This window comes from Meleagris gallopavo, chromosome 17, assembly GCF_000146605.3.
Source record: "Meleagris gallopavo isolate NT-WF06-2002-E0010 breed Aviagen turkey brand Nicholas breeding stock chromosome 17, Turkey_5.1, whole genome shotgun sequence".
NCBI classification, from domain to species: domain Eukaryota; kingdom Metazoa; phylum Chordata; class Aves; order Galliformes; family Phasianidae; genus Meleagris; species Meleagris gallopavo.
In genome coordinates this window covers 9,540,276-9,554,452 of record NC_015027.2, presented here as the reverse complement: position 1 = coordinate 9,554,452, position 14,177 = coordinate 9,540,276, and the positions used below count along the sequence as shown (strand labels likewise).

Genomic DNA, 14,177 nt, shown 5'->3' with positions numbered 1-14,177 from the left:
GGCCTCCTCCTCCTCCTTCCCGCGGGGCCCGGTGGCCTCAGGAAGGTGACGGTGCAGGGCCGTGCCCCGTGGCTGCCCGTACCCCGCCGGACGGTGCCTGCTATCCCGGCTCCGAGCTCGGCTTGTGTGCGGCTGTACGGGCCGGTGTGCCACTGCCTTCATAACGGGGTCGTTAGGGCATTTCTGTTACTTGTGGGGGCTTTAATCGTGCCTCTTTCCCTGTTGTTCTTAACAGTCCCGTTCCTCTGCTGGGATCTGAGCAGATGTTGCCCTTCTCTGGTGAGTACTGTTTTGTGCCAACCCTCCTCACTCCAAGCCGTGTTGAAGTTTCTGTGTTTTAATGGAAGCTTTAGGTTTTGCACTGTAGTTGTGTTGTCCCTCCTTTTAGGGAGTGCTGCTTCACCAGCAGATGAGCCCTCACATTCCTTTGCGCCTCTCTGTAGAAGGATCATTATGGTCCTTTTCAACCCAGACTGTTCTATGGTTCTTTCTTTCCATGCACCCCTCCCGTACTGTGTGACAGCTGGGCACAAGCTTGTGCCTCACACAGACTGAACATCTGGTACCTGCTTCTGTCTGAGCACTTCACCTGCCTGTTTTCTTGTGTGATGAGCCCATGTTGCTGTGTGCAGTGAGGCTTTTTCTTCAAGGAGATTGTCTAGAGAATCATGCGGAGCAGTGTGGAGCGATGCTTGACTTTATGGTGGGAATAAAGGAATGTTTAATTGCCCCAGTAAGCCCATTGGCAGAGGATGGTAGTGTGAGTGAGGGAGCTGTGGCAGGTTTTGCGCAATATCTGTCAGGTTTGAGGCTTTAGATGGAGGGCTGAGGTGTGTCTGGGCTGTCAGTAAAGCATGTGTTGTAGTACTGAAAATCTTTCTTGGTAGAGGATGAAGGGGAGCTCGTGCAATAGAGTTTATAGGTAGAGGAGATGTGACATCTGGTATCAGTGTTGCTTTGGTGTTAGTGATCACAGTGGTTTTAGAAGATAGTACAAGTGCTTTCTTTCGTAGTACAGGAAATGCTATGAACACAGAGTGTCGAAATCTTTGTCAGATAAGTAAAGGTGGGGCATGGGCTTCTGAAATGCTTCACTAAGAAGTTTCTGTGTGCTTGCTTTGGAGTTGGGAGAGAGGCAGATGTGTAGGGAAAATGTGGGAAAACAGTGGTTTTTTGGCAACTGTGCCAAAAGGTGCTCTTGTCTTACCGTAAGTCCTAAAGATTGTAGGAGTGATATCTTGAGACAAACTAGTTTTCTGGCTGGTGGTATTGTTGGTGCCTACTTAGGAATTTGCTAATGTCCATTGCTTTTAATTGTCTGAACTAGAAATTAGCCAAGTGTTAGCCTGCTTAAGAAACCATAGGCAAGGCCAGCTTGATAAGCTCTTGATTTTCTATCAGAATGGCTGTCTGCACCTGAAGGAGATAGAAGTGCAGCGTGTCCAAGCTTCTGAAGGTAGAGAGTACAGTACTTTATCTGAGATCTCATTCCACCTACATGCTGCACAGGATGATGGAGAGAAGTATGTTGTCAGCCCTTCAAGAGTAGGAGGTCTGAGCAGTGCTTGGCTGACAATTAGTGTGTCCAAGTGGAGTAACTTAAGGAGAAAAGTATCAGTAGGCTGCCCGAGGATTGGGAAGGACTCTGACAAGTCTGCTGGAGTGCAAGGAAGGAGTAATTGTCTCTGGAGCAAATTGGAGGTACTGGGTTAGCATCTAGTACATCATCTGGGATCTCTTCACCCGCAGAGGATGAAAGGTGGTGATGGCTGTTCCTGTTCTGGTAGCTCTCCATGGCTGTGTAGCTGGGTATAATCATGGGGCTCTTCTGTTTGGTGTCAGCTGTCTGTCAGAGCCTGTGACTGCAAATAGTACAGTAGTGCTTATCAAATATTGTGAACTAGAATGAAAATCCCAGGTACTTGAATGTGATCTTATTTCATAGCTGCATTAATGACCAGATCAAATAATAGAAGTTGTTTCTTTCAGGATGAGTTTCCAAGCACTAAATTGTCAATTCTGTTCTTTGCCATAATGTGCAACTGTTCTGCGTGTGTACCCAGCTGAGGTAGCTGCTCGTGTAAAGCTCTGCCTGTTAGTTCCCATATGGGTTTTATGTCTCTGGGACATGAGCTTCCTTTGTAATTCTATCCCCCTAGATATTAGTGCCATAACTTTGCAGTGCTTTTAGGAAAGCTTTAGGAATGTGCTTAACACGCAGATCATTCTTGTGATTAATGGAGTTTTTAAAGACAGCTGTTCCTTTATCTTTGTGAAGCTTTGAGATCATCCAGTGACTGAGTGGTTTGCATGAAAGATCCAATAGGGAATTTAGTGCTAATTTAGGATTTGAGATACGGATTTATCAAAGAATCAATAAAGAATTGAAGACCTCGACTTGCAGTCTGTTATTACTTGTACCTTGGATGCATTAGTCCCAAGTTAGGTGGGATTACAGAATCACCAAGGTTGGAAAAGACCTTCAAGATCATCCAGCCCAACCATCCACCTATCACCAATGGTGCTCACTAAACCATGTCCCTCAACACAAATTCCTTGAACGTTACCATATCCAGATGGGTGTTTTGATTTGTACGTGTGCCACTGTCTGCTGTTTGTGGGATGGACAAAAGTCATAAGATACAACATCATTTGGTGCCAACTGCTCCTGTTCGGATTGTGCTTGATAACAGAAACAGCCAAGACTTTGTCCCCTCCCTTTGGGGTGGATAGCTGAGAACTACTGACAGAATGTTTGGTGTTACAGGATGCTGGTTGTTAGTTAGAGCTGTAAGTGGCCAGGCTTTGTTCTTTTCTTTATCTGTTTTAATAGCTTCTGGTGCTGATGTGAGGGAGGTGAACATCAGCTGTTGTGATTCCAAGAGGTCATTTTATGCCGTAAAGAAGTCCTCAATTCAGTCTCTGCTGATCAGATCGGGGAGAAAATCAACCAGTAGTAGCAGAGAGGAGTGCAGCATTATCCTTTAGAAACCAGTGCTACTTTTATCTTTAGTCTGTTCTGGAGTGTGTCTGGGTTGTACTGGTGTATGAACTGGGGGTGCTCTGCTCAGTGCTGTGGAATGATGGAGCTGCAGCTCTGCACCGTGCCAAGGGAGATCAAGAAGAAGAGCAAAGCTGAAGGTTTTTTGGGATGTTGAGATAAATGCATTATTTCTGGAGTCATCAACGTTCTTCAAAAAACACTGTTTATAAAGGATTCATTTAAAATATAATTATTGATACCTGGCTTTGGCTAATCTTCTGTCTGGGAATCATAAAGTTCAGGACGCGGCAGTTGATTTGATGTGCATCTGATAGCAAGTTAACTGCACAGATGCTCCCCAGGTCTTAGTGGGAAGAACAGAAGATCTTGGAGGCAGTGATCTTCTACGTGGGAGTTAATGCTGCAAATACATGATGGAGCTCATGAGAGGCAAGGGGTCTCTGAGTTCCTGAGGGTGGCCTAGAAGTTGGTGGATGTGTAGGAAAGGTGATACAGATGTGTTTTACTAAAGAGCTTGAGCGTTCTTCTCCTTTGTGGACCAACACATGAATGTCAAAGTTCATAAAGTACTGTTCTTTTTATCATCTTCTGGCCGAGCTTTAAAATAAGCTGTGATTGCATTTTTAACTGTTACAGGAAATATCCATTTAAATGCTCTTTTCTTCCTTCTGGGTTGGGTCTTGGGCTGACCAGTGTACCTCTTGGAGCCTGCAAGGCTGAGGCAAGGTTTGGGTGCTACTTCTTGAACTGGGGCAGTTGTGCAGATGCACACAGACACATAGCAAACTCAAGGCTGATAGTACTTGGGAAATGTTGGATATATTGAGATTTTTTTTGGCTTGTTTTAATTTCAGAAGTGAAGTTATTCTTTACTGGCGCTTTCTCTAGCAGATGGGCAGGATCTGCCCTGCCAGGTCCTGCTTTCTTTAGGCGTTAGTGGGAAAAGACTTTAAAAAGATACTTTTAACTGCTTCCTACTTTTCATAGAGGCAACATTGTCTAAGTAACATACTACATATATCTGATTCTCCCATGCTGTGTGTACAGTATCTGCTTTGCTAGGACTTCTACCAAAGGCTTCCTTCCTTGAGGCCTTGGCCTGTTTTAAGAATGTGGGAAGGTTTTTCATTTGAGAAAACTAGTGAAAAGCTATACATCGTGGTTTAACTGAGCTTTCTGAAAATAAAATGTCTTGAAACAGAGAACTCCATCTAAGATGTCTGTAGGATATTTCTTGTGTGTACAAGTCTAAGCACTCTCTCTAAGCCAAATATCTGATTATTCTGGTGCAGTACAAGCTTTAGTTCCTAGAATGTAATCAATATTGAGGTAGGTGATGCAGTTCAGGTTTTGTGGAGGAAGACTGTTGCATTGCCTTAATTAAGTCTGTATCCAGAGCTTTACTTCTGTATTGCTACCTGGAATGAGAACAGTTTCTCTCTTCCTATGCATGTAGAATTTGGCTCCAACATGAGAGAGGCAGGCTCTGGGCAGCATGAACCTTTTCTCTCTGGTGCTGCTTTCTGCTCTTGTGTGAGCCCCTGGGGGAAGCTGCTCCTTGCTGCTTTTTCAAGAGGAGGACAAATGCATGTCTGCATGCTGCTAAGCATAGCTGGAAACTAAGAGTCTCGTCTGAAGACCAGATGCATTTGGTTGGCTTTCTGAAGCTTCCTTTGAGCATGGAGCAGGAGGCAGGACTTGCCTGGGGACATGGCTCATTTGCTCTCTCCAGCTCACTCCTTCATATCACCCTGAATAAATCATAAGCCTTCCAAGTCCTATGAGAATGACTCTTCAGTTTCATCCAGTTTGACTGTTCTGTAAGCAAGTTTATTTTTTGTACAGCTGTAGAGCTGCAGTCAGAGTTTTGGGAAATAGATGGAAAGATCTGATCTACACCTACCTTAACTGTGGAGTCTTGAAGTATTACTATCTTAAAGCAGATACTACATGGGTAAAATAACTGAGTATTTCTGAAATGGAGCTTTAGTTGTGGTGTAGAAGCAATCAATGACCCTGCCTACTAGCTGATCTACTGCTGGTCTGGTATGACTTATGCTGCCTCTACCAGCGTTCAGCATGACTGGTAAGCTGCTCATGGAAGTGGCTGTGGATGAGTTTGAGATTGGAATTTCCTATCTGCTAGTTAGGCTGGGGGACGAGTAGTCTGACTCCTTGCTCTCCCTGCAAGTAGACCATGAAAGGGAACAGCTTGTTGCTGTGGCTGCCTAATTTCATTTCTTGCAGCCATAATTGAAATAAATGTGTACCTGGGAAAGCTCTACTTATTGCATTGCTATCTGCAAGCGTGTAATTGCTATCATTGAAACTTTAAACCTGAGATAAAATGAGATGCTGGGAAGCTCTGTCATGCCTAATTATATTGTTTGCATCCTTGATAGGGTGTTTGCTTTGGGACCTCTTCAGACCCAGTTCTGGATTCTTGCAGCTGAAAACTGTCTTCAGTTTTGCTTGCTTCCAGCCTTCAGTGTCTTCTCTAACTTGCAGAACTACAGTTACCAAAGTTAACTTTTGCTCTTTTGTGGGTTCTCAAAGTTCAGGCTTTTAAAATATTTGTTTCCCGACAAAGGACAGATGATGCAAAGTGGGAAGCTGTAAGATGAAAGCTCCATGCCATATCCCAGAGGCAGATCTCATTGTGAATTAATGAGAGGACATTGCTCCATCCATTCTGTGGTCAGTTTTAGTTTGAGTAGAGCGGAAATACTTTTGTAAGTCATGAGGTGATAGTTTTGCTTTTATTCTCCATGAATTTATTTACTTTTTTTATAACAATCAGTAGTTGTAGCATGCCATCATGTTACCTATTAGCTTGTCTTCAGAACCTCCTTGGTGTCTGACAGGCTTCACTGGTCAAGCAGATCCCCCCTCTCACTGCTGAGCAATATGCTGCTGAATGTAGGCCTTGGTAATCATCTGATCCAAGTGTCTAAATGTACCACATTTCTAACTTATTTGGGTTATTTGTCTCTAATAAGTGGAACTTGGTAGCCAGTGAAGCCTACTTAATGTAAACTTGTAAGCTTATTGCCTCTGCCTGCACATCTTCTCGTTTCCATCTGAGTGCTGTGCATGTTTTTCTTGAGTGGATAAGCTTTTCATCAAATGAGTGACTAATCCTTATCACACAAATGTGCATCATTACAATTAAGAGTTCCTGCTCTTTAATTGCTCGGTGATTGGACATACTAATCATGAGTATGTTTGAGAATTCAATATCTCCGTTTTCTCTCATTGCTAATAGCAGGAATTTGCTGTGAACGGTGCATTATATTCTGGTTGGATACCCATTATAATTAAATTCTCATCTTTGTCTGTGTTCAGTGAACCTTTCTTTGAATGACTTCCATAAGAATGTACGTTTTTGTGCTTTGGGAAAATCTGAACTCTGTGGAAAAAGGGGAAAGATGGGAACAAGGTAAATATTTTGAGGTCTGGTAGGTTTTCCTTATAGGTTTGGCTAATGGCTTGTAGTTGTTTCCTAGAGCAGAATACAATAGCTAGCTTGTTTTCTTTTACTTTAGACTGGAATCTCTTTATCCCTTCATACTCAAGCGTGAGTATCACATGATTTGGAGGTGTTTGCTTAGCGTGCTTCACTGCTGCAGAGCATCCCTGGATGTTACAGATGAGTACATCAGGACTGCAGGGAGAGCAAACATGGGAATGTGCAGTTCTGGAGGTGCGTGTCAACACTTCTAATGCTGGTGTGTGCCCTGGCAGAACCAAGGGGCAGTGTCAGGTCAGTTAGAGCTCTTGCTATGAAGAGATCAGATTTCTGTTCTGGATGTCCTAGCTCGTTTTATAAAGAAAGCTACAGCTTCAGTTTACTGTTGTGTACCTATATCCTCGTTATACCTACGGGTGCTCAAACTGTGTGTAGGGTGTTTGTACAGAAATGGCCTGGCAGCAAAACTAATTAGAGGTTCTTTCAGAATCTGAGACATCGGAGGGAATCTAGCTGTGCAATTACTCGTAAATGCTTGTTGAAGTGAAATAATTCTCAATATTCATACGCAGATGGCCTTGGAAAAGAGCTTAAATTAGCTGCACGACAGTAACAGCACACCTGGTCACTGCAGTGCTGCTTTTCCTTCCCCTCAGGCTTCAGCAGCTGGAACAAAAATACTTTGTATGTGTTTAGAAGTAGAGTTTTTTGCTTTTAAACAGTAGGATGGATAGTGGGACTTGGGGTGACTCTCTTCTAGTAAGAGGGAGTTTATCATTGGGGTTTTCTAAAAATGGTCAGTTTGAGTAGTAAATTTCTTAAAATTCTATAATATGACACTGAACTGAGGATGGAATGAAATTCCTGTGATTTGGAAGGTACCAATCTTGACTTGTGGTGCTCCTTTTACAACATTTGGTACATTAGGTATCCAGTCACTGTTGGAATGTCTTCAGTAACTGACTACCAGCAGCTGAAGCTTGTTTCCTCCCGGGCTGTTTCACTCAGGTAGAAAGAAATGTAGAAATAACTGGGGGAGGTCTTGCTTTGGTGCTTCTCCCCTTAGCTTATTAGAGAAGCCGGAGATAACTTGCCTGGGGTGAAGTGCTGACTGCTAGGCTGGTTTGAGCCGTGAAGCTTTCAATTGCTCGGCTGTTCCAAGTCCTCTCAGGTATTGCTATCACACGGGCACTTCTGTGAATGGGTGGAAGACTGGTGATAACCCATGAGAGGGCACTAAGGGTGGGAATGCTGGAGCGATGCGCTGAGATAAGAGCGGTGCCAAACCTGCTCGTAATAATTCCGCTTGGAGTAGAGAGCAATCTTGAAACCTGCCTGGCGTGATGCTTACCTGCAGAGGGTTGTTCAGGCCATCAGTCACAGCTCTGGATGGTGCTTGAGATGGGTGGGTGTGTTGGTGTGCACGGCACAGCCTGTGGATTTGTGGCCAGGGGACGAAGGGATTTGGCTTGATTGAACAAGTCTAAGGTTGGTCGAGCACAGACACTCCGAGCTATTTCTCATTTTCTTGTCTTGAGAGTAGCTTTCAGCAAGCTGTTTGTATAAGGTACGAGTGCAGGTGTCCCTGCCCTGTGAGGGACACACCCAGAAAGCAGTCCTATTAAAATTAATAGTGCTCTTGCATCATTCTTTAGACTGCCGTGCTCTCATTCAGCGCTAAGGTATGAAGACTTTTCCTCTTGCATAAGACGACTTGGTTTGTTCTGGTTGAGGAGGAAAGAGTTTGGCAGCTCATTGAAGAGTGAGTTGTATGCTGTTGTGCCCTGTAGCTTATTTTTCTAAACTATTTCAAGCTACTGTTCAGCTTTCTAAGCTGTTTTACTACGTACAGCTGCCTGATACTGAGCTACTAATTAAACTGATGTGGTGATTATCTGGTCAGCCCTTCCTGACTGCAGCTCCTTTACTGCTTCTAGCCTACTTCTTGCTACTAGATGTGGTTTGTTTGGTACTCAAATTAGGGACCTAGCAACCTGATTGAACTTACTTTAAAGGCCCCAGAATTATAACAGGCTTAATCTACTTCGTACCCTTATGGTTCCTAAATATATATATTTTTATATATATGTAACATACATATAGCACTTCTTGCTTTTTATTCTTCCCCCAATAGAAGTTGGTTTCTAGGCTAATCAGAAACACTGGCTGCCCTGTCAAGCCCTGTTCATCAAGTAATGTAACAGTTTAAAAAACAAACCAGCCACCAAACAAAACTCCCCCCAAACCCAGAAGCTTCTTAATAAACTCGTGCAGGTTCTGTAGTATTTCTGGGCTGACTTCGCTCACAGGTGAGGAGTGATAATTGAAAATGTGCCTTAACAAAAGGAGTTAGTCTCATTAAGTGTGACTGGCTATGTGAAAAGGCAAGAAGGGACTTTGGCTATTTGTGCAAAAACTGCTAGGCCAGGAGTAAGTACCTGAACTGGGAAGAATCTAAGTTTACAGTTTAAAGAGACTTAATGCCAAAAAATCCTCCAAAAATTTGTTTAAACACAGTTCTTATACCGAATCTTGCCAAGGTAATTAAAGAATTCCTAAAGCTAGTTTGAATTTGCAGGCTGGCTTTGGAGAGCAGTGTGCTTCCACAGGTGCAGAGGACGCTCAAGTTTGTTCAGGTAGGTTGGTGAGTAGCAGAGGTTTTCATACTGGAAAGCTGTTTTGTTTTTTCTGTAAGCAGTCAGAAGATGTTGCTGTGCAGCACATGAGGTGCAGTGCTGTGTGTTGCCAGTTGGGCTCTGCTGCTTGTGAAAGGTCAGCTTTTGCACCTCCGTGTATCAACAAGCAGTAAGCTTCAAACTGGTGTTGTAGCTCTGTGTTCTGGAACTACAGACCTCCTGGATGCTTCTGGAAAACTGAAGAGGAAGGGCAGTGCCTGTGTGTGGTTGGTTTTCTTGAGATCTGCTTGGCAACTTGCTGAAATGCGAGAGGTGAAGGAATACCCTGGGGTCAGTTTAGAGAGGGCTTGCTGAGCTGAATGGAGAAAACCTGAGCTTAAACAACTCAACGTGTCACGTTTGCAAACAGAACCAATCAACACTGTATTTCAATGGAGTCGAGTTTTGTGACTGTATTCTGCCCTAGGTGACTTTGTGCAAAGTGCTGTTGGAAGACTTAACAGATTTTGCTTGTTGAAACAGATTCTACATGTTGAAACAAATCCGATGGATTCAAACCTGTCTGAGGAATGTCCTGCTTATTAGCTACTTCTGAGCAGCCATTCCACCTGTAACTCCTCAAAACTCATGCTGATGACTTAGATACTTCTATTTCTTAATTACAACTTAACCAGAATGTTAAAAGTTCAAGCAACACGCTGATGTTTTTGTAGTGGGTGTGCAAATGTGGAAGAGAAAGTTGTGAAGGTGGGAATCCATAGTTTGTGCTGTGTGAGTGACAGCTCGGCCTCTGAATGCTATCCAGAGCATCTTTGCCATGTTATAAAAAGCGTGTCGCCTGGTGCTCAACTGCTCCTCCAGCACAGAGTTTTTTGTAACCTTTGAACTCTGTAAGGGTAGAGTAGGAATCTGTCCTGTTAAAACCTGTGCTTGTTTAAAGAGCAACTTCTTACTCACCTGTGTCCTACATCTGCAGATCTGTTACTTAAATACCAAGGTGTGTCACTCCAAACCTGAGTGATTTTTTTTTTAAAAGTAAAAGTGACCTGTAGCAAACAAAGCTGTACCTATCCTACCACACCTCTTCCGTTCTTCACTTTTAAGCATAGTGTTGAACTGGTTTAAAGAAACACCACACTAGAAGTGTTTGAACTAGGATGAATGGAAGTGAGCAAAGGCTCCAACTCTGAAGTAAGAAATAAGCCTAATTTGTCTAGTTAGGTTTGCTCCACTTACAAACCTCAGTGAAGGTTTTGTGTGAGAACAGGCTTGAATGAAGTCCTTCCTTAATGTTTTGTGGAAGTCTGAAACTGTCGCTGGAACAGTGGATACTGCCATCCACCAGCTCATCAGGGTAAAGTCTTCATCAGAGCTTCAATTCCAGTGTTCTACGTCCTTGTCTCTAGTGCCACAGCGAGAAATCAACGTCTTCACCTTTTGTGTTGCTTTTGTCCCCAGTCCCTTGCATCTTCAGACATCCACACGCCATCCTCGCTCAGCATGACTGCATACTCTGAGGATTTTATGCCATGCTTCTGGGCCAAGACTGCTGCAAGCAAAACGTGTAATGAGTGCTTCTTCAGTGCTTTATCTTCTGTAAACAAAATTGTCTCTGTCCTGGTGGAAGTTGCTGACTTGTAAGCCTTCAGTGGGCAGAGTGCTGCTGGTGTGGTGCTCTGTATAGGTACTGAGCGACAGGGCTGCTCTGCAGATCATGCGACCGAGCTAAGAATACAGGTTGCCTTATGGCACCGGAATGCTGGCATGAATCCTGGTGCAGGGACAGCAGGGTATCGGCAGTGCAGCCATTGCTGCTGATTTTAGTTACCTCTCAAAAAATGCAACTGTTGTGTCGTGAGGGTTTGCCTCTGCTGCCTGGCACAGAGCTGACTGTGGCACTGCTTGAGCTCTGCTGGAGATTTATGCAGGAAGTGGAAGCAGATGCATTCCTTTCTCAGAGACCTGTTTTATTAATTGTTAACTGAAACTGTTAAAAGTTCTGGCTTTTGGTACTTGCAGTACTGTTTGATATGTAAGCTGATAAATGTTCATGTGTTTTCCACAGATAAAATATGCTTAGTCTTTGTGGGGTATGGAGTAGAGTCATTGGATTTGTAGATGTTGGGGTGTCTGTGTAAGTCAGAGCACTGAGACTTGGTGCTGGAAGTTACTCAGTAACTTGGATTTGGCTGTTGAGCTGCAAGTAAGAGTGCTGGTGAAACGTAGCAAGGTGAAATGAAAAATGCACATACAACAAATACCCAATTCAGGTCCTGCTCCAAAGGGTAATAACACCTTATGCTCACAGTAGTGTGGCTCTGAGACTAGGAACTGGTTACTGGTGTTCAGTACCCGGGCATGAGGATATCCTCTCTTAAAGTTTTATTGTATGTTTTTATGGCTCTGTAAGGAAAGTTGTTCCCTGGGAGCTTACTGCAGTGCTGAAAAAGCATGATTCCTTTGCAACTTCTTACAAGGGAAATGGAATATATGCATTTCTGTGTTTGCTGGGGTGTAAGTTGCTTCAGAGTGTTGGCAGATCCTCCTCTGTGGGATCGTGTATCAGTCCGAGCTAGAAGCTAGTCTGCTAGCACATTTAATCTAGTTTTGATTTGTCAAGATCTCAAAGGTAGAGACAAAAAGCACTTTGTCCTGGCTATTCTCATGAAGGCTGACACTTGAATCACTCTTTCTAGTTGTCTATTCAGTTATTTCCTTAGCCTGCTACGCTCGCTGAATGAGGCTCATTGTTTAATAGTAAACCATAATTGGGTTGCTTCCATTCAAAGGCTTTCATCTATAGGTTGAACAACTCATTCTGCCAGTTTCAAATGAGTTATCTGAACAGCTTCAAGTTCAGTCTCATCAGTGCAAGTTAGTGAGGCTTCTCTTATGACTCCAGTAACTCATCTGTGAAACAAAGCTGTGCCATGCTGAGCCTTGCTGCTGCCTTCCATCACATCCCCGGTCCAGCCTTTTCCTTGGTCGGATGAGGGTGAAGAGTGGGACTGGAGGTATTTCTTGTGGATTCCAAGTGAGAGGGCTGCTTTGTAGGTCACGCAGCTTTGGCTGAGCTGTAGTGAAGCCCTGTAGAAACAGCATCTGGTCAGTTTTGGTGAACTCTCCAGTGAATCACACATGCTTACTGGTGCTTTCTTTCTGAGATGATGCAAATCTGGCAGAATATCCTGGAGATGCTGCATCCAGGTTTTAGTTCTTCCTTTCTATGTTACTGTAAACACTTCTTCCTCATTGCTAGTCCCAGCTGTCTAGATGCACCAAGAAGTCTGAATCTTTACCTTGCTGTGTAACTTTTTCCACAGTATTTGGAAGCTCTAAAATCAGGACTCGAAACTTCTGATGCACATTCAGGCCATGTGAGAATTTCCATGACCCTTGTAGGTGATCATAATGTATTCAGTCTAAAGCAATCGAGCTTAGTTTTCCTGCTGGTTACTTTAAGCTTTTCAGGCCTGTTTGTGTTTACCTTAGTTAAGCAGTAATAATTGTTAAGGCATTAAACTGAGCCATCATATTGGAAGGACAGACCAACCAAATAAACATTATTGCAACTTCCTGATAATGAAAATTCCAATCGTGTAATACTTGATTTAATTTTTAAGCTTGGAGAAAATGGGAGTGGTGATGAAGATCTCCTTTGTAACTGACTTTCAGTCAGCTAGGAAATGCATGCAAAAGCTTGATACAAGTAGGGAGAATTGCTGTGACCTTATGACTACTGAGGATAACAGCTATTTGTTATGTTAATGCAGGGAACCATTTGAACACCAAAGAATGTGGTGTCCTCTTAAGTTTTTTAATTGCTGATGCTTCCCCAGACTGTCTGGATGAATTTGTTTGCTTCCTTACAGCAATTGCCTAGATAGGTTTAGGCTGGAAACTGGGGATTAAGAACACGTGTTGCTGTCTTCCATCTAAATCAGATGTAGTCAAGCACATGCCTTTCTCTTGCAGAGGGTGTACAGAGTAAATAAGAACTAATCACTGAATGATGGGATGTGGGCCTTCTGAAAAGGAGGCTAGATCAGATACAAGCATCTAGCTTTAGATGAGAAGAATCTTATTTATGGTCTCTAGTATGGCATTAAGGATGATTCTAGTAAAGGTGAATCTCTTGACTGCAGATAGTTTAGACAGTTTTCTTAGCATAACAACTTAAAGATTGTTGTAGAAGTTCTGAAGAGCTCAGCTGAATGTTGCATATAACAGCTGACTCCCTGGAGAACGTACAGTGCTCCTGCTTCAAGTTTAATCACCTGCTTGAAGTCAGGATTGTTAAGGCTTTCATCCTCCCAACTTAGGGCATCGGTTCTGTTTCATTACTCTTAAATTGCTCACTACCTCAGACCTGTTTCTTAACTCACTCTGTGTTGTGTGCTTAGCTTCTCTACCCACTCGTTTCCAGCCCTGCAGGCTGAAGCACAGCTGTATGCTCTGCTGCTCAGCTGCTGGGCGTGTGGGCACTGACTGAGGGAAGCATCTCAAGGCTGCTTCTGCACGACAGTAAGTGCCTGTGTGATTACTGTGAGGCTCAGACAGACCTGCACGCAGGTGCTCCTGACTCTGAGAGATGCTGGGTGGTGATGCTGATCCCCTACCAGTTCAGAGCTTTCTGCTATAGCAGAAATTTGCCCCAGAGCCAACTTTTGGTACTGCATCCTGTTAATTCTTTTCTCTTCAGAGGTGCTGCTGTGGAATGAGCATCGTATCTGGAATGCTTGTATTTTGAGCAATTATTGCAGAATGGGTTGATTGGTTATAGGACAATGCTGGTTTGATTGAGTCTTGGATACCTTTAAAATAGCTATGGTAGCTAGCTATCATGTTAACAGAACCATTCTAAATATACTTCAGCACTGCATTCTTGACAGAGTAATTGTGATGCCAGAACTTGATTCCTGATTATGAATACATCTTACATGTGCACGCATGTGAGAATGAGAGCAGCACATTGGATGTGGAGGTAGTGTTTCCTTCAGTGTGAGTTGGAGTGCATGGTACGATCATCCTTTTGCTTTTAAAGCATTATACAAGCTCAGTAATGTGT

At 43.4% G+C, this 14,177-nt stretch overlaps 1 protein-coding gene across 1 annotated transcript in view; it reads left to right on the top strand.

Annotated features, from left to right (window-relative positions):
- The first annotated feature begins 184 nt into the window (after positions 1-184).
- Positions 185-14,177, top strand: part of MTMR3 (myotubularin related protein 3) — a 72,896-nt gene continuing 58,903 nt past the window's right edge. Inside the window, exon 1 of the mRNA XM_010720418.3 lies at positions 185-279. The gene's annotated coding sequence lies outside the window, so the exon portion shown is untranslated. The remainder of the gene's footprint in view (positions 280-14,177) is intronic.